Source organism: Dipodomys spectabilis, unplaced genomic scaffold (assembly GCF_019054845.1).
Source record: "Dipodomys spectabilis isolate Male_0828 unplaced genomic scaffold, ASM1905484v1 ptg000183l, whole genome shotgun sequence".
NCBI lineage: Eukaryota > Metazoa > Chordata > Mammalia > Rodentia > Heteromyidae > Dipodomys > Dipodomys spectabilis.
Window position 1 is genome coordinate 4,738,359 of NW_024870860.1, and position 23,502 is coordinate 4,761,860.

Below are 23,502 nucleotides of genomic sequence, written 5' to 3' on the forward strand. Positions count from 1 at the left end.
TGGGACCCTTAGATTAGCATTCTCTGCCATCTGTGCAGGTGTATTTACTATATGGAAATGTTCATAGAGAAATATAGAAAGACTGAGATTTTTATAAAGCAAAGAATATAAGGTAAGATAAAACAGCACAGAAGGAGATACATTTATTACACAGAGATTAAGAAGTAGCCTAAGAGATTTAGAATGATAAAGGTAATGAGGAATAAGACTAGTTGATAACTATTTTTTCAATAACCAAAAATGGTTCTCTAAAACAGTTTCTGCTTTACCTTAGTTAATATCATTTATTCATTAACTCTGGAGTTATTCCTTCACTTCTGTCACAACTGTTAATTTACCTCTGCCGTTTTGGTTCCATGACTAACCAAAAAGATTTCCAAATCTCACTTAGACTATTAGCAGTGACCATTCAAAAACCTGGAACCTTTGAATTTCCAGAACTAAACTTCACCTGACATCTAAGCACATTCAAGCCATTAATTGCTGTGACCTAATGAACAAAACTATTTTTTTCAACACAATATCCTAATATAAGTAAAGTACATGAATTAGGGACCATTGTCAGGTGTCAGTATGGCAGGAGCAATTATATATTCCAAGTATGGGCTCTTTATTTTGCATTTACTAGCTAAATGTTTTTTGGTTTTGTTTTGGATTGCGTTTTTTCTTTTTTTTTTTTTTTTTGCTTTTTCGCTCAAGTCTATCACTGTACCACTTGAGGCACAGCACCACTTCCAGTGTTTTTCTATTTATGTGATACTGAGGAAATGAAGTCAGGGTTTCATGCATGCTAGGCAATCACCATATCATGAGGCCACATTCTCAGATCCCTAAATGACTTTCTTAATTTGACATTACATTTTCATTCAGTAAATATGTACCATAATATTGGCCAGGTGCTAGAAAATAATGTAGAAAAGAATACTATATAATAAATCCAGTAAGGCTAGATCTACAATGAATAACCCTCACAGCCTTGCAAGGACACAGAGGGCTTATCTCATGGAGATGTATCAACACGCTGAATGAGACAGCTCCTGACCCACAGCCCACCTCCAGAATGAGTGGGTCATCTTGGGTTCCAGCCACCTGGGGACGTTGGGCCACCTCCTACAGCACCCATTCTACCAGTTCCTCAGATCAAGTGTGTGTGTTTGTGTGTGTGTGTGTGAGTGAGAGAGAGAGAGAGAGAGAGAGAGAGAGAGAGAGAGAGAGAGAGAGAGAGAATCAGAATTAAACTTAAATCGGGTGCCAGTGGCATAAAACTAACCTAACTACACAGGAGGCTGAAATATGAGGATCATGGTTCATAGAGAGCCCAGGCAGGAACGTCTGTGAGAATCTTAACTCCAAAGAACCACCAGAAAACTGGAAGGGGCACTGTGGGTACAAGTGATAGAGTGCTAGCCTTGAGCTGAGGAGCTCGGGAACAGTGCCCAATCCTAGAGTTCAAGACCCACGACTGAAAAGAAGTGGACTTGCCACCACAAGAAGTGGACTGAATAGCACCCATTGTCCTAGGTAGCATGGTAGAGAAGTCAGGCTGAGCTTCAGGCCCCACCTGAGCCCTTCCTGGTATCTTCCAGTCATATGCTCACAGAATTGCCAAACCTTATCTGAATGCCGCTCCCTCTCTGCCTAGCCATTCTCCAGAGATCTCTCTGTATAAATCCCTTGTTTCCTCACAACTGTCCTGTGAGGAGACTGACGTCCAATGGTTGAGGCCCTACCAAGAGGTTCACGCGTGGTCAAGAATCCACTGCTGTGGACTGAGTTTGTGATAATCCATCTAAACCAATGACTGAGCATGGTGCCACATGTTTACCATCCCAACTGGAGAGGACCAGGCCTGGTGGAGCATATCTTTCACAGGAGAACCGTGATTCAGCCCAGCCTGAGCATATATTTTGTTTCTATCTCAGAAATGCTCAAGACAGAAAGGTGACTCATCAGAGGCTTGGAGAGGAGAAAAGCAGGGGGGTTCATCTTGCCCTCAGAGGAGTGCTTGACCCAGGGTAGGTTGGTGTTGGGGCGGCCACTCACCTGTGCTGCTGGGAGAAGCTGTTGGCAGCTGCTCCAATTGGGGCAGCAGGGATGGTGGTAGCATTGCAGTCACTTGGGCCCAGAGCAGAAGACTAGGGGCAGGGACCAGGTCGGGGATTTAGGCCTGCTGGCAGCACGCCATTGCCTGAGGTTTGAAACCTGGCACCACGTGAAGGGAGGGAAGGGGCCAGGTGGGGGTGCAAACATCAATTTCCTACTATACTCCAAAGTCACCTCGAGTCTCTTCCTCACCACTCAACCACCACTACCTTCCTCAACTGCTGGTAGTGGTGTAAACTAACAGAGGGAATCCCAGTGCTACCTGGCAGCATGGAATGTGGGCGTGGCCACCAGTCTTGTATCCCATTGGTCAGAAAGAAGCATGAAAGAATGGGGGTGTGGCCAGAATCCTGTGAAGCAAGCAGCATGGGCATAGTAAAGATGACAGTGGTTCTCCCAGCCCTTTTCCCAGGGAAAGCTGTCCAGTTCAGTTGGGGACAAGAGGGTGACCTGCTTTAGCTGTATGACTACACAGATTGTTGTGTATTTCTGTTTGTTGCCAGTCCCAGACCTTGAACTCAGTATCTGGGCACAGTCCATGACCTGCTGTTGCTCAAGGCTGGTCCTCTACACAAGGCTTCTGGCTTTGTTGGCACTGAAGTTGGACAGGGGTCTCAAGGATTTTCCTGCTTAAGGTGACGTTGACCATGATCCTCCTATCACAGCCTTGTAAGTATCAAGGGGGACTGCTGAGAGCCACTGGTGCCTGCCTAATCACTGGTCATGTTGATGTTCTTGGACAGACTGGTGAGTTCCCTATCCTTAGGTTGAGGTGGTGGGAGCTGGAGTCCACAATTCGAATCCTGGTCTTGCCACCTCCAAATGGTAGGAGATCCTAAGAAACTTGTTCCTATCCATATGATTACCAATGGAATGTGATTTAAGTCATGATTGAATGAACAATTCTTGAATGATTCTAGGATAAAATTATACACAATTATATTACACGACACTGATTGATTTTAGTTAATATTTTATTAAGCTTTTAAACAATCACATTCATCAAATGGAGGCATAATGAAATACCTAAGAATTAGGTCTCACATACTATAAAGGTGACGTTTTTTCTACCAGGACTGGGATTGGAATGGAACTCATAGTCTGGGTAACTCTGTTGCACTGTGTAGAAAGGGGAAGTTTGCCTTCTTGAAGTGAAGAAATTCAAGTCTGTTCCTTAGGCCTGAAATCGATCTCTAGTACTAGAAAACACCCTATTCATGTACAATTTACATATGTGTTTTATATTTATATACATATGTTGACTCCATATTGCATTCAGTGTAGTTATATTATTTTTTGTTTTATTCATGTTTTGACCATTTATTTTATTGACTATTATACAGCACATAGAACATTGACTACATAGGCTATAGGTCTACATTTGTATTCCACTTCATACCTGACACCCAGAAGATTCACAGTAAAGGAAATCATGGGTCACTATCAGCTTCTAACTCCACGATTCATTGTTTGGGAGCGCTGGCATCTGAACTCATGGCCTACAAAGCCAAATTCATTAATGGGTGAGTGTAAAATGCCATCCTGGGGCAAATTGAGCAGACAGGTTGTTCCCAGGACCTGAGAACCAGCCTCAGGGGTTCACCAAATAAGAACAGATTGACATGCAGATGGCAGTATGCTAAAAAAATATATATCTTTATAGAGTGCCAGAGCTGTGTATACATTATTCAGTTATATAGACTATATTCCTACCAATTCCTGAGTATTCATTATGCGTCCATGTAATTAATGTTATTGTTTTGATCCTTAAAATATTAATGAAAGCACTCAATGTCCTGAAATTATTGTGTTCCTGTAAGTATTAATATTCTTTTAATGATTCATAAATATTAAATAAAATCAACCAGCTTTCTGAAATGATGCTTTTTAATTTTATAGTATCATCATTCATGATCAACTCATTCAACTGTGACATTGACAAAATTCCAGTGTTATTCCTTTGGATGGGAACCAGTTTCTTAGTACCTCCTGCCATTGATTGGTGTCAGGATAGGGATTCTAAATGAGGGCCTATGTTGCCCCATGGGCCTATGGCTTCCCTGATAATCTGCCAGCCTTCAGCAAAGCAAGGTGAAGTACCCATTGCAACAGTGACCTTCAGAAGGGTCACTGTGCAAAGGAAGAAAACATAAAAGGACACATTTTTTCTGTGCATTGTTTTCCTTGCAACACGTGGCAGTCTAGGATCCCAGAAGCACCTCTGTGTCCCGTGGCTGCACTCCATCCTAGGGTGATAGAAGCTGAGGCAGAGTTGCCATAACCTGAGTTCAAGCCCCATGCTGAGAAAAAAATTAGCTCCGGGCTTGCAATTCGCACAGTTTATTCTTACAGGCTTTGGATTTCAACTCAGGATCTGGGTAAATCTGCAGCAATGTGGATAAAGGGGAAGATTACCTTACATGAAGATAAAAAAGTCAGGGCTGTTCACTAGTCCTGAATTCAAGACCCAGTCCTCGAAAACATACTATTTACATATATTGTAAAGATAGGATTTATACTTACCTATAGATTTTCAGTCCATACAGGTTTGGTATGGTCGTTCCTTGTATCCTTTGTTTTATTCAGTTATTTATCATTGATTTTACTATGATGAAACCCATTCTCTTTATTACATTGATGACAACCTATAACAAAACATCTAGATTTGTAGAAATGTTCTCCATCATGCCTGACCCCCAGAATTCACAGAGAAAAGGAAAAAATGTTTCACACATTCCTTCTTACTTACTCCACGATCCACTTGTTGGTAGTGCTGGGATCTGAACTCAAGGCAGAGCAAAACCAATTGGCCAATCAGTCAAGGTGATCATATGAACCTGTGAGCAACTAAGTAGTGTGGCCATTCCCAGAATCTGACATTAATCCCCAGGATGGTCCACTATAGTCATAAATTCATAATTTAAACATAGGATCTATATTGACACACATGTATGGACAGCATCTTGTGTTCAGTGCAAATATTCTCCTTATTTTGTAACTAATTCATGGAGGTATTGTGTATTTTAATAAGTATGGTGACAGGTATAACTGTGCTGACATGGATGACAACCTGTTCTCTTGGTTACAGGGTTGTCTATGCATTCTCCAGCGTATTTGAGACCCAGGACTTTCATAGGAGAGGATAAAAGGCACAACGACTGGCTTCTGACATCAGGATGAATCTTTTGTCAGTGCTGGAATTTGAGCTCAGGACTGGGTAACTCTGTTGCACTGTGGGGGAAGGGGAAGCTCACCATCTTTGAAGACTAGAATGTCAGGCCTGGTGCAGGACATGATTTGAAGCCCCAACACTGGACAAAATAAGAAGCCCACTGTTTTTAAACATAGGATTTCTATTTACCTACAGATATGGTATGCATCTTGCATTCAGTGTAGTTATTTGTTCTATTTTGTGTCTTATTCATGGATGTATTGTGTATTTTATTGCATATGGGGTGAGAGATATAACTGTGCTGACATGGATGACAACCTATTCCCATGGCTAAGAGTTGCCTATATAGCATTCTCCATCCTCAAAGAGACCCAGGACATTCTCAGGACAGGAAAACATGTGCCAACATAGGCTTCTCACATCAGAATGAATCTTTTGGTAGTGCAGGAATTTGAACTCAAATCCTAGCAGGCCCAATTGGTGAATGGGTCATGGTGAGCACACCAGGCTGTGAGCCACTAAGGAACTAGGCCATTCCTAGGATCTGAGATGGAGCCCTGGTGGAGGCCAATATAGTCATAAATTCATAATTAAACAGTGGATACATATTTCCAAACATGGGAGGAAGGCATCTTGCTTTTGGTGTAGTCAATCTCTTTGCTTTGTGTCTTATTCATTGATATATTGTGTATTTCCTTGAGTATAGGGTGACAGATATAGCTGTGGTGAACTGGATGACAACGTGTTTCCATGAGTATAGAGTTGCATGTACATTCTCTTTCCTAGCCAAGGCCCAGAACTTGCACAGAACGGGAAAACTGGTGCAACAACTGGCTTCGCACATCAGGGTGAATTTTTGGCAGTGTTGGTATTCGAACTTTGGGCCTAGGAGGCCCAACTGCCAAATGGGTCCACATGATCACACCAGACTGTGAGCCACTAAGGAGGTGGGCTGTTCCAGGAACTGAGAACGAGCCCCAGGGAGGCCAAAATAGTCCTCAATGATCATTTAAACATGGGATGTATATTCACATCCGTGTGTGGACTGCATCGTGCATTTAGTGTAGTTACTCTATTTGTATGCTATTCATGGGTTTTCTTGAGTATATGATGACAGGTATAACTGGGATGACATGGTTAACAACATATTCCCATGGCCATAGGGTGGCCCAAGCATTCTCCATCATAGCTGAGATCCAGGACTTGCAAAGGAAAGAAAACAGGTGCAATGATTGACTTCTGACATAAAGATGAATCTTTTGGCAGAGCGGGGAATCTGAACTCGAGACCTAGCAGGACCAAGTGGCGAATGGGTCCATATGAGCACACCAGCCTTTGGGATGTTCCATTGAGCCCCCTCCCCTGAATGGAAAGCGGGGAACACAACAGTCATCCATTCATAAGCTGAAGGTAGTAGGCAAATAAGTACACATTTATATAGATTAGGAGAGATGGTAACCTGTGATGGAATCCAATCTGTGTGAACTACTGATTCTTGGATCTTTCCTGATGCCTCCATTTCATGACTGTGATGATTATTATCATGCTTCATCAATTTCTTTACAAATATTCGATACCCCATGAGTCTTGCCTATCATTTGCTAATTGCATCATGCACGAACTACTGATTCAAGGATGAGATTGATCACTCCCAGGTCCAGAAACGAGTATCTCAGGATCTGCCGCCATTCCCTCCGCATGGGGAGGGGAGGGGTGAATTCAAGCCTCAGGCCTGGAAAAGATATTCCTTATATACTTTTATTTTTGTGGGTCCACTCGTGGGCCTGAACTCTGGGCCCAGGTACTGCCTCTCAGCTCTTCACCTCAAGTCTAGTGCTCTAACTCTTGAGACACAGCGCCACTGCCGGCTTTGTTTTCTGCTTATGTGGTGTTGAGAAATCGAGCCAACGGTCTCATGCATGCAAGGAAAGAGCTCTACCCCTGAGCCACCTTCCCAGCCCTCCTTATATATATTTTAAAGATAGGATTTATACTTCTGTACAGATGTTCAGTCCATATTGTGTTTGATGTGGTTATTTATTTTATTTCTTGTGTCATTCATTTATTTAGAATTTATTTTATTGACTCTTATGACACCTATAGAATTTATTACATTTTTTACATCCTATCCCATAACATCTAGATGTTAGATGTGTTATCCATCATGCCTGGCAGTGCCAGGATCTGAACTTAGAGCCTAGCAGGCACATTCATGATTGGGTGAGTTTGAGCATGGCAGCCTCTAGCCAATGAAGATGTCAGGTGGTTCCCAGGCTCTGAGATCAACCCCAGGTTTGGGCAAAACATCAATACATGTATAGGCAGATGGAGGTATACAAATATATATATATATATATATATATATATAGGAACATAGTAGGTGTCATTCTATCATAGATAGACAGCTTTGGAACTCTTTACCTATATATATCAACTCTTAGGTATTCATTATACCGCCATTGAAGGAATATTATTCTTTTCATACTTAATAAACTATTAATTAAGCTCAATCAGCATTCTAGGATTACTGTATCCAATTTTAACATAGACCGATGTATAAATTACTTTTTCAATCAGTATTCCTGTACATAAGAATGAGTCTCTTGTGATCTTCTGCGATTGATGTCAGGACTGCGATTTGAACCCAGGGCCTATGTTGACAGGTTGGCCTATGGCTTCACGGATAGCCCACCAGCCACCAGCAATGGCAGGTCAGGTCCACTTTGCAGCTTTGTCATTCAGACCCAGGATGGTCACTGTCCAAAGAAAAAAATCATAAAACCCCATCTGTGTGTAATTCACCACTTTTTGTGCTTTCCAACTTTTTTTTCTTCCTGAAAGCACTCTGGGCCCCCGATCCCAGGATCGGCTATGGGTCCAGAGACTGCACCCCAGCCAACGGAGATCCAAGCTGAAATAGAATTTCCACGACCTGTGTTCAAGCCCTATGCTTGGCCAAAAAAAACAATATTTTTTTTTATTATGATAAATAATTTATTAATTATTTAACTAAATGAAAAAAATAAAGCTCCCTGGTTTGGAATTTCTGTCAGTTTTCTTTTCTAGTCTGGGATTTGAACTCAGGGTCTTGGTAAATCTGTAGCAATGTGAGCGAAGAGTTGCCATTACTTGAGTTCAAACCCCATGCCAACCAAAAATGAAAAACTAAGTCACTGACCTTGGCAGGGGGAGATAGTTGTGGAGATGGGAGGGAAGGGATGGTAGCGGAAAAACACAGGAGGGTTAAACAATGCTCAATAGGAAATGTACTCATTACCTTGCTCCTGGAACTGTAACCCCTCTGTAGTACATTTTTACAATAAAAAACATACAAAAAAAGAGAAACAATATAGTTCTCAGAGAAACATTTTGCAGGTAAGGGAAGGATGTTTGAATAGCTGTACAAAAATCTACAGTGCTTTTTTTAATGTTCAGTATGGAACTGAATAAACATAACTGCTTCCATTAAAAAATTTAAGTCACTGTCTTGGAACTGGGGCCAGAATTTCTGCCATTGCAAGTTTTTAAGCTCACCATCCAGGTAACTCTTTTGCACCATGGGTGAATGCATAGCTTATTGTCCTTGAGGAAAAGAAATTCAGGATAGAGTTCCCAGTGCCTAATGAAGGCCCTGCAATGGAAAAAATATTTCTATATGTGTATTACATGATATATACTTATATATGTATATTAATTCCATATTATGAATTTTATTATTGATTTTGTATTTTATTTTTCTTTGATTCATTTATTGATTGTTGCATTTAGTATTATTATACACAAAATATTATATTTTGCTCATCTATTATAAAATTATACACAATAATTTAGGACATTGACTAATTTTTCATTAACATTATATTCAGTATTGAAGCATGCTACATAATTAAATTGAAAGACATATCCTTCTGGGACTCAGAGGAGGGCCGAGGTTATAGGTAAGAGGTAGGGTAGCGGGCAGGGGCTGGTGGCTCACCCCTATAAGCTACTCAGGAGGAAGCGATTGCAAGCAGGAAAGTCAACTTAAGACACTTTTCTCAAATTAAACACCCAAAAATCCAGAAGTAGAGCTGTGATTCAAGTAGTACAGTGCTAGCCTAGAGCACAAAACCTCAGAGATAGGATAGCATCCAGGCCCTGAATTCAAACCCCAGGATTAGCGCACACACACACACACACAAATACACAAAAAAACACATACACACACACACAAACACACACACACCCCAATATAGAGCATTTGCCACTCAGCCTGCACAAATTCCATCTCTATCAACTCAATATTAAAAAAAAAAAATAAAGATGGAGAAGGGAAGGAAAGACTTGCTTCAGGAAGTGATATAGGCAGTGCTAAAATTCCACAGTAGTTCTATTATGTGGGTCCAAGACAGAGAGCCTCAGGCAGAAGGTATAGCATGGACAAAGGTCCTGAGGTGTGCTGTAGAGCAGGTTGTGTGAGTTGTATGAATGTTCTATAGCTTCAGAAAAGTCTGGCAGGAAATTCAAGGCTGGGTCAACTTTCACTTGAGTCACAGGGCAGAGGAAGTGGTCCCAGAATGGCGGCCAGGGGGAAGATTAGCTTGGTTTTTGCCAGGGTCCCAAAGCCATTTCTTGTGGCTGGAAACCTGTTTTCACAGCTCCTGACTCTCAGGCCTCCTTTGCATGGAGGTGTCAGGGCAAACGCAGGGAAAAACTCTTGCTTTAGAAAAGCTTCTACCCCAATGCCACCAGTGGCTCAACCCCTGTAAATCCTAGCTACTCAGGAGACTGAGATAGAGATCGAGGGTCAAGCCAGCTCAGGAGAGGAAAGTTAATGAGACTCTTCTTGCCGATTAGCTACCAAAATCCAGAAATGGAGCTGTGGCTAAAGTGGTAAAGTGGTAACCTTGAAGGAAAAACTTTAGAGACCAGAGCCCAGACCCTGAGTTCAAGTCCCAATACTAGCACAGGAAAATTAAAGAAAAGATTTCAGGAGCTCCCAGTCCACTGTGGTGTAAGGCCAGGTCATCCAGGCACAGGTCTCTCACACCTATCCTCCTAGCTCCTCAGGAGGCTGAGATGTGAAGATCACGTTTCAAACCCAGCCCTGGCAGGAAAGTCTGGGACACTCTGATCTCCAAAGAACCTACAGAAAACCAGTTGCTCTGTGGCTCAAGTGGTAAGGTAAAGAGCTGGGGGACAGTGCCCAGTCCCAGAGTTCAAGCCGCATGACCAATACCTGGCCTGCTTGGACCTTACTCTGTGGCTCTAGGCATAGGTTTTCCAGTGGGCCCTTCAGGGTCTCCTAATGTCTAGGTGTTCTGCAAGTCTTGATAGCAGCTTGTTTGAGGACATTACCTAGAGAGCAAGATACACTACCAGAGAATTATCAAGCCTGGGGGCATGAAGATCATCAGAATGGCATCTATCATGGGTGCAATGTGGATCTGAATAGTAAATTACTATCTCAGATCACGGTTCTGGGCCAGAAGGGGCAGGAGCTGCAAGATATCACACCAGATAATACCCACTCACACAAGTATCACAAGAGTGCAAATTTGTCAGTCAGAACTTGGGCAGGTGTTGAGTTGGGCTCATGAAAATTTTGTAGACTCAGGAATCCACAGCCAACTGGCTGCTGCTTGTAGCAGGCACTATCCCAGGAGTCCTAGGGCATGGAGCCCTGCTTTCCTCACCAGTGTTTGGGGAAAGGGGGCAGATGAAGGTCTGCAATCATGGGCTGACTACAAAGGATCATCCCTAGTGTCCTTCCCTTGATCCTGTGGCTCCGTGTTGAAATCGAAGGGCAGGTTCCATGGAACTTACTGCCATGGCCCAAACCCCTCAGCCCAAGAAGGACTTAGGGAGCAACCACTTGATTAGGCTTGAGAGTTTACTGTGACTGTGACTCAGGATTGCCCCCAGTCCTAGCTCAGCTCATCCAGGTCAAAACTAATACCCTAAAACATTGAGGTACTGGCCATACCAATCTCTCATCCCCCAATTCCCTGGCCCTGGAATCTAAAGCATATTCCTCTGTATTCTGGGCATCCAGAATTGTCTAGAAGGACCTGAGAGGCCCAGCTGGGGCCAGAAGATAGATTTGCCTACGATAAGATACGGTGACATTTCCTAGACATCGAAGTGTACATCCAAGCCACCTTGGCATCACCTCTCATGTAGCCCCAGATTATCCTTGTTTGGGGAGCCTTCAGTCAGCTATCAAGGTCGAGTTGGCCAGAGGCACTGGCAACCACACTTCCTCCACTCCACTGCCAGTCTGCTGGGAGTGCAACATGCAGCCAGGGGCCCAGCTGAGAAAAGGACAGGACCCAGCATGACTGACCCTGCCCCCCCCCAGAGACAGGAAAGAATATATGCTAGCCGGCACTGCTGACCCAGAATCGCCTGGATGAGGACAAAGATATGGACGCCCGGACTTGGGTCCCAAGGAAAAGCTGGAATATGCAGGTCTCTGGTAATTTAGGACTCATTGTAGACCATGATAGAGAGTTAAGACAAGGTTGCAATTGAGGAAGGGCACCATCCAAGGTCAGGAAGAGGCAGACAAGCATCCAGGAAGTGGGCAGAGATTGACCAGGGAAAAATACACACACACAAGTACACACACACACACACACACACACACACACACACACACACACACACACACACACACACACACACACACACACACATGGTTAGCTTAAGGCCTCAGGAGTCCCTGACCAACTGAACATCCTAATCTCTGAGAAGATGGCACTACCATCCTCAGACCAAATGTTGACAAAATTCAGAGCCTCTCACACATCTAGAATGGCTCATAAAACAGTATGGCATTTCCTACTGTACACTCCGCTATGAAGAAAACTCAGCCAGATTATTTTTGATCGACGGTCATGGGGTTTGAACTTTGGGCCTGCGTGCCATCCCTCAGCTCTTCAGCTGAAGGTGTGTGCTCTACCACTGGAGCCACAGCACCACTTTCAGTTTTCTGGTGCTTCAATTGAGTTAAAATCATACAGACATTGCTGCCCAAGCTGGCTTTGAACCATGATCCTCAGATCTCAGCCTCCTGAGTAGCTAGGATGACAGTTGTGAGACACTGGCAGTGCCCGGTTTCAGCCACCTTCTTACAACCAGGGAAACCCAACTTGTCAGGTCATAAAGCACATCTAACCCTACACTTTCAGACTTTGACACCAGCATGCAAAAACATTCTTCCTTGGTTGGAGAGAATATAATTGACATTAATCTCCCACACCTGGTCCCATTCGCCCATTCCCTGCCTGACAGGCCACAACCTCTGCAGTTCTTGGTAAGACAATGCCCACCCTGCTGTAAATTCACACTCGGGCAAACTTGGGGAGTTCTTAGAAATGGCTATACACTGAGGCCAGAACCTGGTGTCCCAACCACAGCAACCCTACTCCTTCACCATCTCTGGCAAGCAAATGGTGTCTTTCTTTCTTGTTTTTTTGGATGAGGTGCTTGAACTCAGGGCTTGGGTACTGTCCCTGATGATGATTTTTGCTCAAGGCCAGTGCTTTTCCACTTAAGCCATGGCACCAACATTGGCAATGAGACTCTCATTGGACTTTCCTCCCTGTGCTGGGACACAAGACCCTCTGGATCTCAGCCTCCCAAGTTGCCAGGATGACAGGCATGAGCCATCAATGCATGGCCTATGGTGTCTCACTCTTTACAATTTCCAACAAGTCCGCCTCTAGACACTACCACCTAGACACGCCTCTACATCCTTCAGAGAGAGCAAAGGGAGGCTCAGAATATGGGGAGGGCCATGAGCATTAAAGTGCCCCCTTCACATCACTATCCTTTTCTAAGCTCCCATCTGCTTCCTCTGGATGGCATCCATGTCTGGGGCAGATCAGACCTACTAGGACTTCTGAGGCCTGTCCATGTATCCCCCCTCCACACCCAACCGATACCTGAGGATTTCTGGGGCCAGCTGCTACATGTCCCAGTGGAAGCCTTTGAGAGGGTTGCTGATAACTGGGTCCAGGGTGCCCAGGACAGAAGGAGTGTCCGGATCCCCTTTGTCAAAGAAGGAGACACAAAGCATGAATGGATCTACTAAGAGCTACAGGGCACACCATCCACCTGTCACCCAGGTCCCTTGGAGTGCAGTTTTACATTGGCAGTGCGGGGGCTCGAACTCGGGGTCCAGGCGCTGTCCCTGAGCTTCTTTTGCTTGAGGTGAGACCTTTTCCACCCAAAGCCAAGGTACCACTTCTGTCTTTTTCTGTGTATGTGGGACCTAGGAATCGAACCCAGGGTTTCCTGTGTGCTAGGTGAGCCCACTACTGCTAAGACAAAATCCCAATATTGGATAGCTGTTCTTCTGTGACCCTTTGGGCCTGTCTTGGGACAGTCTTGCCCAACTTTACTGAGTTTCTAACAAGCAGCCTTGGCTGGAAAAGAACACGCTCCTCTCTGTTGTCCTTCATCTATGGCATCTTTTCTCTTTGTGCTTCCTGTCACATCCTCCCTGTTAAGCAAGACCCCCTTTCAAGTGCTGCCTCTAAGAAGCCCACTCCAATCACCATGGCAGAGGGGGATCTTCTCCGCTCTGCAGGTTGTTGGTCTTGTCATGCTCTGCCTTCCAGCTGATGTGGGTTGAAAGCGCACAAAGGCGAAGGCCTGGCTTTCACCACCCAATTTTTGAAGGCTCTGATACACTACCTAGGAACCAGTGAGGTATCACAATCTGTGAGAGGGCACTTGAGGCCCAGGCAGTCTGGGGGCAACAAATGAGGCCATTTCATGTGTGAGCTTGAACTGAGCTTCTGGGAGCTGTCTTTCTGAGTTTTCATACTGAAGGCTTCTACTCTCCCACTTGAGCCACAGTTCCATGTCTGGATTTTTGGTGGGTCCAAGCAGAGAAGAGTCTTATCGGCTTTCCAGCTAATGGCTGGCTTCGATCTTTGATCCTCAGATCTCTGCCTAACATGGAGCCAGGATGTCAAGTGTGAAGCTGAGCCAGACAGCCTCCAGAACCTTTCCTTTGAGCTTCTGTTTATCTCATGTCAACTAGCAAGCACTAGTTAAAATAATCATTTATAGGGGATCAAGTTCCTCTCATAGGTCAGTTAATCCAAGGAGATAAAATGTCTTTTGAAAAGGCTAGTCAGAGTTGGCCTAGGTGAGTGTGTGTGTGTGTGTGTGTTTGTGTGTGTGTGTGTGTGTGTGTGTGTGTGTGTGTGTGAGTTTCAGGGATACCTACCCCCATCTCTTCCATGATTCATTCTCCCATTGGTAAGAACATCCATGATCTCCACCCCAAGGAAGGCAGGTAGGGGAGTGTTCATAAGGTCACATCAAGTGGGATGATCTGAATTCTATCCTACAACTGACGTTGGGAAAGATAATAGAGAGGAGAAGTTTAGAGGAACATCAAGGGAAGCCCCTTACCTTTGGCTACAAGAACCAGAGAGAAGAATTAATCCATCCATTTTGGTAGTAAGATGACAAGTGCCCACTATTCATTTATTTTATTTTTTGTGAGTCACAGGTCTGGGATTCAGGGACTCGGTGTCATCCCTGAGCTTCTTTTACTCAAGGCTGAAGCTTTATCACTTGAGCCCCAGCACCAAAACTAGCTGTTTTCAGGGGGGGGGAGGTATTTTATGGGAGATAAGAATCTCAGACTTGAGGCTGGGAAGGTGGCTCAGTGGTAGAGTGCTTGCCTTGCATACCTGAGGCCCTGGGTTCGATTCCTCAGCACCACATAAGCAAAAAGGAAAAAAAAGCCAGAAGTGGCACTGTGGCTCAAGAGGCAGAGTGCTAGCCTTGAGCTAAAGAGCTGAGGGACAGTGCCTAGGCACAGAGTTCCGGACCCATGACTGGACCAAAAAAAAAAAAAAAAGAATCTCACAGACTCTCCTGCCTGGGCTGGCTCTGAGTGACGACAATCAGAACTCAGCCTCCCGAATAGCCAGAATGACAGGCGAGAGCCACTGGCACCTGACCGCCACCATCCACTTATAGTCCCCTAGGGCCAGTGCTGGGCTACCTGTATTGCACCGTCCTTGTTGTGAGTGGGAAGCAGACATGGGTGGGTTTGATACTTCAACAACCTACCTAGCTTTGAGCATTGTTGCAGCTAAGTCTGATGCCGGATTCCTCCTTATCAACAGCAATGACTTCGTGCTGTCACACAACAAATGTCCCCCAAGAGGTGTTGGATCTGGGGTCTTTCCTCTGCACACTGCTCCCACTCTCTGAAACGACACACAGAAGCAACGTGAAGTAGACATAGAGTGAATTCAGTTTCTTATAATCAGTGTCTGGCCAGATAGGTGGCAGTGAGGATCAAAGGCTAGGGATAGAGTTGTGCAGTTGGGCAATGCGATGCCTCCTCATCCATTTTCCTTCAACTGTCTTAGAAAAGGGTAGTGGGGAAGTACTCACCACACAGACTGACAATGAGTAATCATCACGGTCTACCCCTAGCACAGAGGGAATTACCTAAGGAAGCTAGTTCTACAGGCCGAGCAAGAAAGCTCCTGATCCACAGCCTACCTCCAGAATGAGAGGGTCCCAGCCACATGGGGATGCTGAGACAAATCCACCAACACCCTTTCAACAAGTTACTGAGAGAGCGAGAAAGAGAAAGAGAGAGAGAGAGAATTACACTTAAGCCGGCTGCCGGTGGCACAGACCTAGAAAGGTAACTACAGAGGAGACTGAGATATTAGGATCATGGTTCATAGCCAGTCCAGGCAGGAATGCCTGTGAGATGCTTATCTCCAAAGAATCACCAGAAAACCGGAAGTGGTGTTGTGCCTCAAGTGGTAGAGTCTGAACCTTGTTCTGAGGAGCTTGGTGACAGTGCCCAGGCCTAGAGTTCAAACCCCACGACTGACAATAAGTGGACTTCCCACAACAAGAAGTGGACTGAATTGCACCCATTGTCCGAGGAAGCATGGCAGAGAAGTCAGGCCAAGCTTTCTGTCCTGGGGGTCATGAGTAGGTCATCCAGCTTTTCCGTGCCTCATTTTCTGATGCTGCAAAGCTGAACAATGAAGGATCCCCTTCCTCATGGGGATAGGGTAAGAATGAAAGACAGCCATGTTTTGTTTCATAATCCTAGACCTGCAACATGATAAATAACAAGCCCCTTCTGAGTCCTTTCCAGGTATCTTCTTGTTATATGCTCACAGAATTGCCAAGAAACTTATCCAATGACTGTTACCTCTATGCTTGGCTCTGTCCCAGAGTTCCCCTTGTATTGATCCCTTGATTCCTCACAACTGTACTGTGAGGAGACGGAGGACCAATGGTTCCAGGCTGAACCCAGAGCTTCAACTGTGGTCAAGAATCGGCTGCTGTGGATTATGAGTTTGGGACAGTCATCTAAACCGATGACTGAGCATGGCGCTACATATTTACCATCCCAACTACAGAGGACCAGGCATGGTGGTGCATGCCTGTCACAGGAGGACCATGATCTAGCCAAGCCTGAGCATATATGGAATCTCTATCTCAGAAATGCCCAAGACAGAGCCGGGCGCTGGTGGCGCACGCCTGTAATCCTAGCTACTCAGGAGGCTGAGATCTGAGGATCGCAGTTCAAAGCCAGCCCCGGCAGGAGAGACTGTGAGACTCCTATCTCCAATAAACCACCAGAAAACCGGAAGTGGTGCTGTAACTCAAGTGGTAGAGCACTCTCCTTGAGCTGAAGAGCTGAGGGACAGCGCCCAGGCCCAGAGTTCAAGCCCCACGACCGACAAAAAAAAAAATGAAATGCCCAAGACAGAAAGGCGTGGCTCCCATGGAAGAAGACCTGGCTGGAAAGCCTAAGGCCTTGAGTTCAAACCATAATATACCAAAAAGAATCTGAGGCCCGATGCCAGAAGCTCATGCCTATAAACCTACCTCCTCAGGAGCCTGAGATCTGAAGAACACAGGTCAAGATTTAAAGTAGGGTTGGCCTTGCCTATCAGACATCATGATGAGAAGACCAATGCCAATACGTTCCATACTAACAGGACTCAAACCGTACTAAGTGCTGACCACGTTCTCTATCCCCTTGGGTAGCCAACCCCTGTGTGCCCCACCTCCAGATCCTCCCAAACTCCCTCTGCCAACAACCAGGCCAATGGGAATAGACAGTTCCAGGGCACAAAGTTCTCTTGCTCTTATAATTTAACGTTGCTGAGTCCCCTTCAAGGGTCTCACACTTCCAGGCCCCCAGACCTCAGACTCAAAGCCCATGCTGCCCCCAAAGACAGCATTTAGAAGTTACCAGAAGAGACCTCAGGACCAATGGAATAGAATTGAAAACCCAGAAATGAACCAACAGACCTATAGCCAACTAATCTTGGATAAGGGAGCCAAAATAATAGAATGGAAGAAAGACCAACTCTTCAGTAAATGCTGCTGGCAAATTGGTTAACTACTTGTAGAAAACTAAAACTAGATCCTTATATATCACCCTGCACCAGAATAAACTCCAAATGGATCAAAGACCTCAGAGTCAAAGCAGACACCCTGAAAACAGTACAGGATGGAATAGGAGAAACTCTAGGCCTCCTTGGCTCAGGCCGAAATTTTCTTAATAGAAACCCGGAAACACAACAAATCAAAGAAAGGTTGGACAAATGGGATTGCAAGAAGTTGCAGAGCTTCTGCATGGCAAAGGACATAGCTAGCAAGATCAATAGAAAGCCCACGGATTGGGAAAAGATCTTCACTAGCCATTCAACGGACAAGGGTCTCATATCTAAAATATACTTGGAACTCAAAAAATTATATCCCCCAACAACAAATCCTCATAGAAACAACTGCCCAATAAATAAGTGGGCTAAAGACTTGAAGAGAAACTTCTCTGAAGAAGAAAGAAGGATGGCCAATAAACACATGAAGAAATGCTCAACCTCCCTAGCCATAAAAGAAATGCAAATCAAAACAATATTGAGATACAACCTCACTCCAGTTAGAATGGGTAGAATCAAGAACTCTAACAACAACAGATGCTGGAGGGGATGTGGACAGAAGGGAACCTTACTTCATTGTTGGTGGGAGTGTCAACTTGTTCAACCACTTTGGAAAGCAGTATGGAGGATTCTGAAAAGACTTCACATAGAGCTCCCCTATGACCCAGCAATCCCACTTTTGGGCATTTACCCAAATGTTTACAAACAAGACCACACTAAAGCTACCAGCACAACTATGTTTATTGCAGCCTTATTTACCATAGCTAAGATCTGGAACCAACCCTGATGCCCCTCAGTAGATGAATGGATCAAGAAAGTGTGGCATATATACACAAGGTAATTCTATGCCTCCATCAGAACGAATGTTTTCCCCATTTGTTAGGATATGGAAAGGCTTGGAAAAATTTATATTAATGAAGTAAGCTAAGCCCAAGGAAACATAGGTCCCATGATTTCCCTTATTTGCAATATCTAGTATATGTATGAGTCAAGCAGGAAAGTTCAAATAATGTGATGTTAGGAAAATGAACCCTGGGGATATCTATTTAAATGTTTTTTTTTTCTTTCATGCGTTTGTTTCTAACTCATTTATAAGATTATTTCTTTCTAGATTTGTATGTCCCTCCCCCACACTATATTTGATGTCGGTATAATTTGTGGAGGAGATGGGGAAAAACAAGTCGTTTAAGGATACAGGTGGACCCGATGCAACTATGATTGTCAAGTTGTCATGTCAAAAACGAACTTTACAACTTTGGTGCGGGGGAGAGGATTGGATGGGGGGGTGAGGGGAGGCTGGGAAGGGATGTGAAGGGTAAACAATGGAAGAGGCTGCAATGCTTGATAAGAAATGTACTCATTATCTTGCCCATGTAATTGTAACCCGTCTGTAATAAAATAAATAAATAAAACACACACACACACACACACACACACACACACACACACACACACACACACACATACAAAGCCATCACGGGTGGCTCCTGTCTGTCATCCTAGTTACTCAGGAGGCTGAGGTCTGAGTATCACTGTTCAAAGCCAGCCATGTAGGAAAGTTTGTGAAGCTCCTATCTACACTGAACCACCAAATAGCCACTGGTGGAGCTGTGGCTCAAGTGTCAGAGCTCTAGCTTTGAGCAAGAAATCTCCAGAACAACATTTAGGGCTTGAGTACAAGGCCCAGTTCTTCTACCTTCAAACACACACAGACACAGACACAGATAGACAGACAGACTGACACACACAGACACAGAGACACAGACACAAACACAGACACACACACACACACACACACACACACACACACACACACACAAACGGAGAGCCCAAGGATTCAGTAGTCCCTGAGAAAAGAATCATGAACTCTCTCAATTAGGATCACATCCCACCCCTGAGAAGGTGGCAGTCCTGACATCAGACCCAGTGTAGACAAAACAGTGAGCCTCAGACATATCTGGAATGCCTCATAGAAGAGCATGGCATTTCCTACCATACTCACTGCTATGCGGAAAACTTAATCACCTCTTTTTTTGTTGTTGTTGGTTAAGGTGCTTGAACTCTGGACTTTGTTGCTTGCCCTGAGCTCTTCAGCTTAAGGCAAGCACTCAATTGCTTTAGCCACAGCACTGCTTCTGGTTTTCTGGCAATCCCTTAGAGATAAGAGTCTCAGGGTCTTTCCTGAGCAGGCTGACTTTCACCCAGGATCCTCAGATCTCACCTCCTGAGTACTTAGGATAAAAGCCATGAGATACTGGCACCCAGCCAAACATACTTTTCCATTCCTGTTATGAGGACTGCAGTTGGATGCCTCTTAGCAGCAAAGCCCATGAGAACCCTTTATCTCCAATTAAACACCCAAAAAAGCTAGAAGTGGAGCTGTGATTCAAATGGTAGAGTGCTATCTTGGAGCATAAAAAATAAGATCCATGCCCTAGTTTCAAGCTTTTTCTAGCGTAGACCCAACCAAGGAAGGGAAGCAGGTGGGCATATGGGAGCTCAAAGCTAACACATAATACTCAGGACTCCCAGAACAGACACCATCCAGCTCTTATTCTCTAGCTTCTATGTCCTACATCATGGCAGTCTTAGATGGGACTGACCATGCACCAAATTGGGACATTCAAGTACAATCTCATACTGAAAATCCTCTGACCTTATCAAAGACTCAGGCTCTCTCACTGCCCTGCCTCAGCACTGGGCAGTGAGGTAAGGTCTAGTTATTCAACCACTAAAGGGAACTAAAGGGTTTCCTGGTCAAGGGACGGAGACTGGGGAGATCTAAGTCCATCTTGGGGAGGTGAAAAGGGCTGCTCTATCCCAGAAATTTTCCTATGTTGTGAGTATTATCAAAGAAACCACCCTGCTCAGAGCCCAGTGTCTTTGGTTTTCCCACCAGCCTCTACACAGCTCTGCCCCACCTTCAGCCTACCTCTCTGAATCCCAGATCTGCCATCTAGACTAAAGACTGAGCCAGCCAAGAGACCCATTTCCTGCCCTCATTCCCACGCTGTCCTGTGGCAGTGGCATGCTTACCTCAGTCTTTGGTGGAGGAATGAATACCGGGGGTGGTATCCTCAGATTGAGCCCTGGAAAGTCCTTGTTCCCAAGGATGTACTGCACAGGCATCCTGCAGTGAATGGCAGCCAGGTTGTCAATGATGAACCCAAGGTGCCAGGACTTTTAATAGCATTTTGGTTGGATCAAAGACTGGTAGTTTATGTTGTCAGGCGAGGTCATGGTTCCAATTTCCTGACACACCTGACCTGGGACCATCCTCCCTCTTCAAAGTGCTGCTTAACCCTTACCCCCCATTGAAACTTTCTCACCCCAATACCTCCCTAGCCCTTGGAAACTTTCTTCTTATCTGACCTGAAAATAAACTCGATGAGGCTGGGGATAATTTAAACCTGGTGACCCACCCTGAGCCCTAGGTTCTACCCGAGGCTGGTTCCCTCTACATCGGTGACCACACAGCTCCTTGCTGTCATGAAGTTGCTAAGGGATCAGTGGCTTGGTCCTACATACTGGCTTTAGGTTCTGAAACTGTCCCCACAGAGATTGTGAATAGTTGTCTCCCTTGGTCCAGGGACTCCAAACCAAGGCTTCCATATTCTCCCTTCTTCCTTCCTTTCCTCTTTTTCTCCTTCTGTCCTTCCCTCCTCTCTCTCTTTACTTTCTTTGTGTCAGCCCTGGGCCTTGTACTTGGAGCCTAGGTGCTGTCCCTAAGCCTTTTTATTCAAGGCTAGCAGTCTACGGCTTGAGCCACACATCCACTTCTGGCGTTTTGTTTTTGGTAGTTAATTGAAGACAAGAGTCTTACAGGATTTCCTCCTCGGGCCAAAAGCCTCAATCCTCTGAACACAGCCTCCTAAGTAGCTAGGATGACAGGCTTGAAGCACTGGCATCCAAATCAATCCAAGGTTTCTTCATGGGCTGTGGAACCAGTCCTGGAACTTTTGTCTGTGACCCCCGCAGAGACTGGTGCACACTGTAATGGTTTGTTGAATAAATAAATGAACATCTGTCTATGAAAATACTACAGAAAAGACCCATCTGATTCAGATAAGAATCATCTGAGGGGTAGGAGGTACGAAGCCTGATGTAGCTCTCCCTCAGTTCTCCCTCCTCCTTCTTCCCCCTTCCTGATGCCACCATACATAACTGTTTTGGCTCTGAGGATGTGAACCACTATGTACTCGCTGGACTCCAGAGCCTCTGGGATGCCTGTCTTCTCAATGATCTCTGTCCAGTAGCTGACCAGCTCTGTGGCACTCAATTCCCCATGTAGGTGTGAATGAGGTTGCTGTGAGCTGAAAGCCTGGCTCAAGGGGCCTCCTCTCCTCCCCCTGGGGTCAGTCAGGATTACCACATCCGGCCCCCAAGTTTCATGTTGCAGAGAAAGGATCCTCGAGGTATCTCTGGTTTCTGAATCTCCCAGAGTCTAGTTCAGGTGCTGGGAATCATCTCTGCTCACAGCTGGCAGGCTAGGGATAGTGAGGTCACAATCTCTGCTCCTCACGACATCCTTGACTGTGGTGGTCACCCTAGAGAGAGCCAGAGGAGAATCAACAGCTGCCGAAGAAAGTCAGTCAAGGCATGACGTTCTTTAAAGGAGACCATCTGGCTTGGGAACTCTTCCTGTGCTGCTTTGAACGTCATTGTTTGGAGGCTGAAATCATCTGTCTAATTTGACCCATCATCCCAGGCGTTAGTGGAAATGGCCAGCTTCAAGGAAAAAAAAACCTGGAAAATTTGAAGGGCTCTAAATTCAGTGGTCTGCATTTTCTTCCAGACAGCCTACAGTAGATTACAGAAAGTGGCATTCCGAGAGCCCTAGCTAACTGCCACAGCAGTTAGCAAGCAGGTTCCAACAGGGGGAATGAACTTGCTTACCACTGCCCAGCTGCTAATGGCTCAGGCCAAACAGAGACTGGAGTCTGCAGGACTCCAGGGAGAACTGCCCACCAGTACATTGCCCCAGGAGGGAATCCGTGCCACCAGTGGGGGCCTGGAGTCCCCTGCCCGGATGCCCATGGACACAGTCAATGCCCTGGGTAAGTTTCCCCTCTCATTCTTGGTCGTGGTGAACCATCTACCATGTCACAACATTCGCTACCCCCCATACTCTCCTAGCCTCACAGCCCCTGCCCTACTGCCCCCCCCAAACTCGTTCCCTACTTACGTTTGGAGGACACAATCCCATCCCTTGACTTTGCTCCAACTATACACACTAGAGCAGACTGTCTGGCAGGAAGAGTATGGCTGTGGTCACAGTTGCCTCAAGAGCCTTCTGGCTGAAGACAGATGGACAGGTGTCCACTCTGGTCTGGAGTTCACAGAAACATTCTAGGGGAGACCCACGCAGCCCCAGCAGCTACTGTGGGCTACAGGAAAGGGAGAACAGAAAGGTGGAAAGGAACGTGTACTGAAACCTTCTCCAAAGGAACCATGAAACTGTAAAGGAGAAAACACAAATTATCGCTAGACTCATACTTGGCATTGATGAAAAATGAACAACACACACACACACACACACACACACACACACACACACACACACATACACACAAATAAAATGCTTTTGCTCTTTGTAGACACGGTGCCTTAAATATGTTTTATTGCTCTCATCTCCCCGCTCTCCCAACACACACACACAAACACACACACACACACACACACACACACACACACACACACACACACACACACACACAAATAAAATGCTTTTGCTCTTTGTAGACACGGTGCCTTAAATATGTTTTATTGCTCTCATCTCCGCGCTCTCCC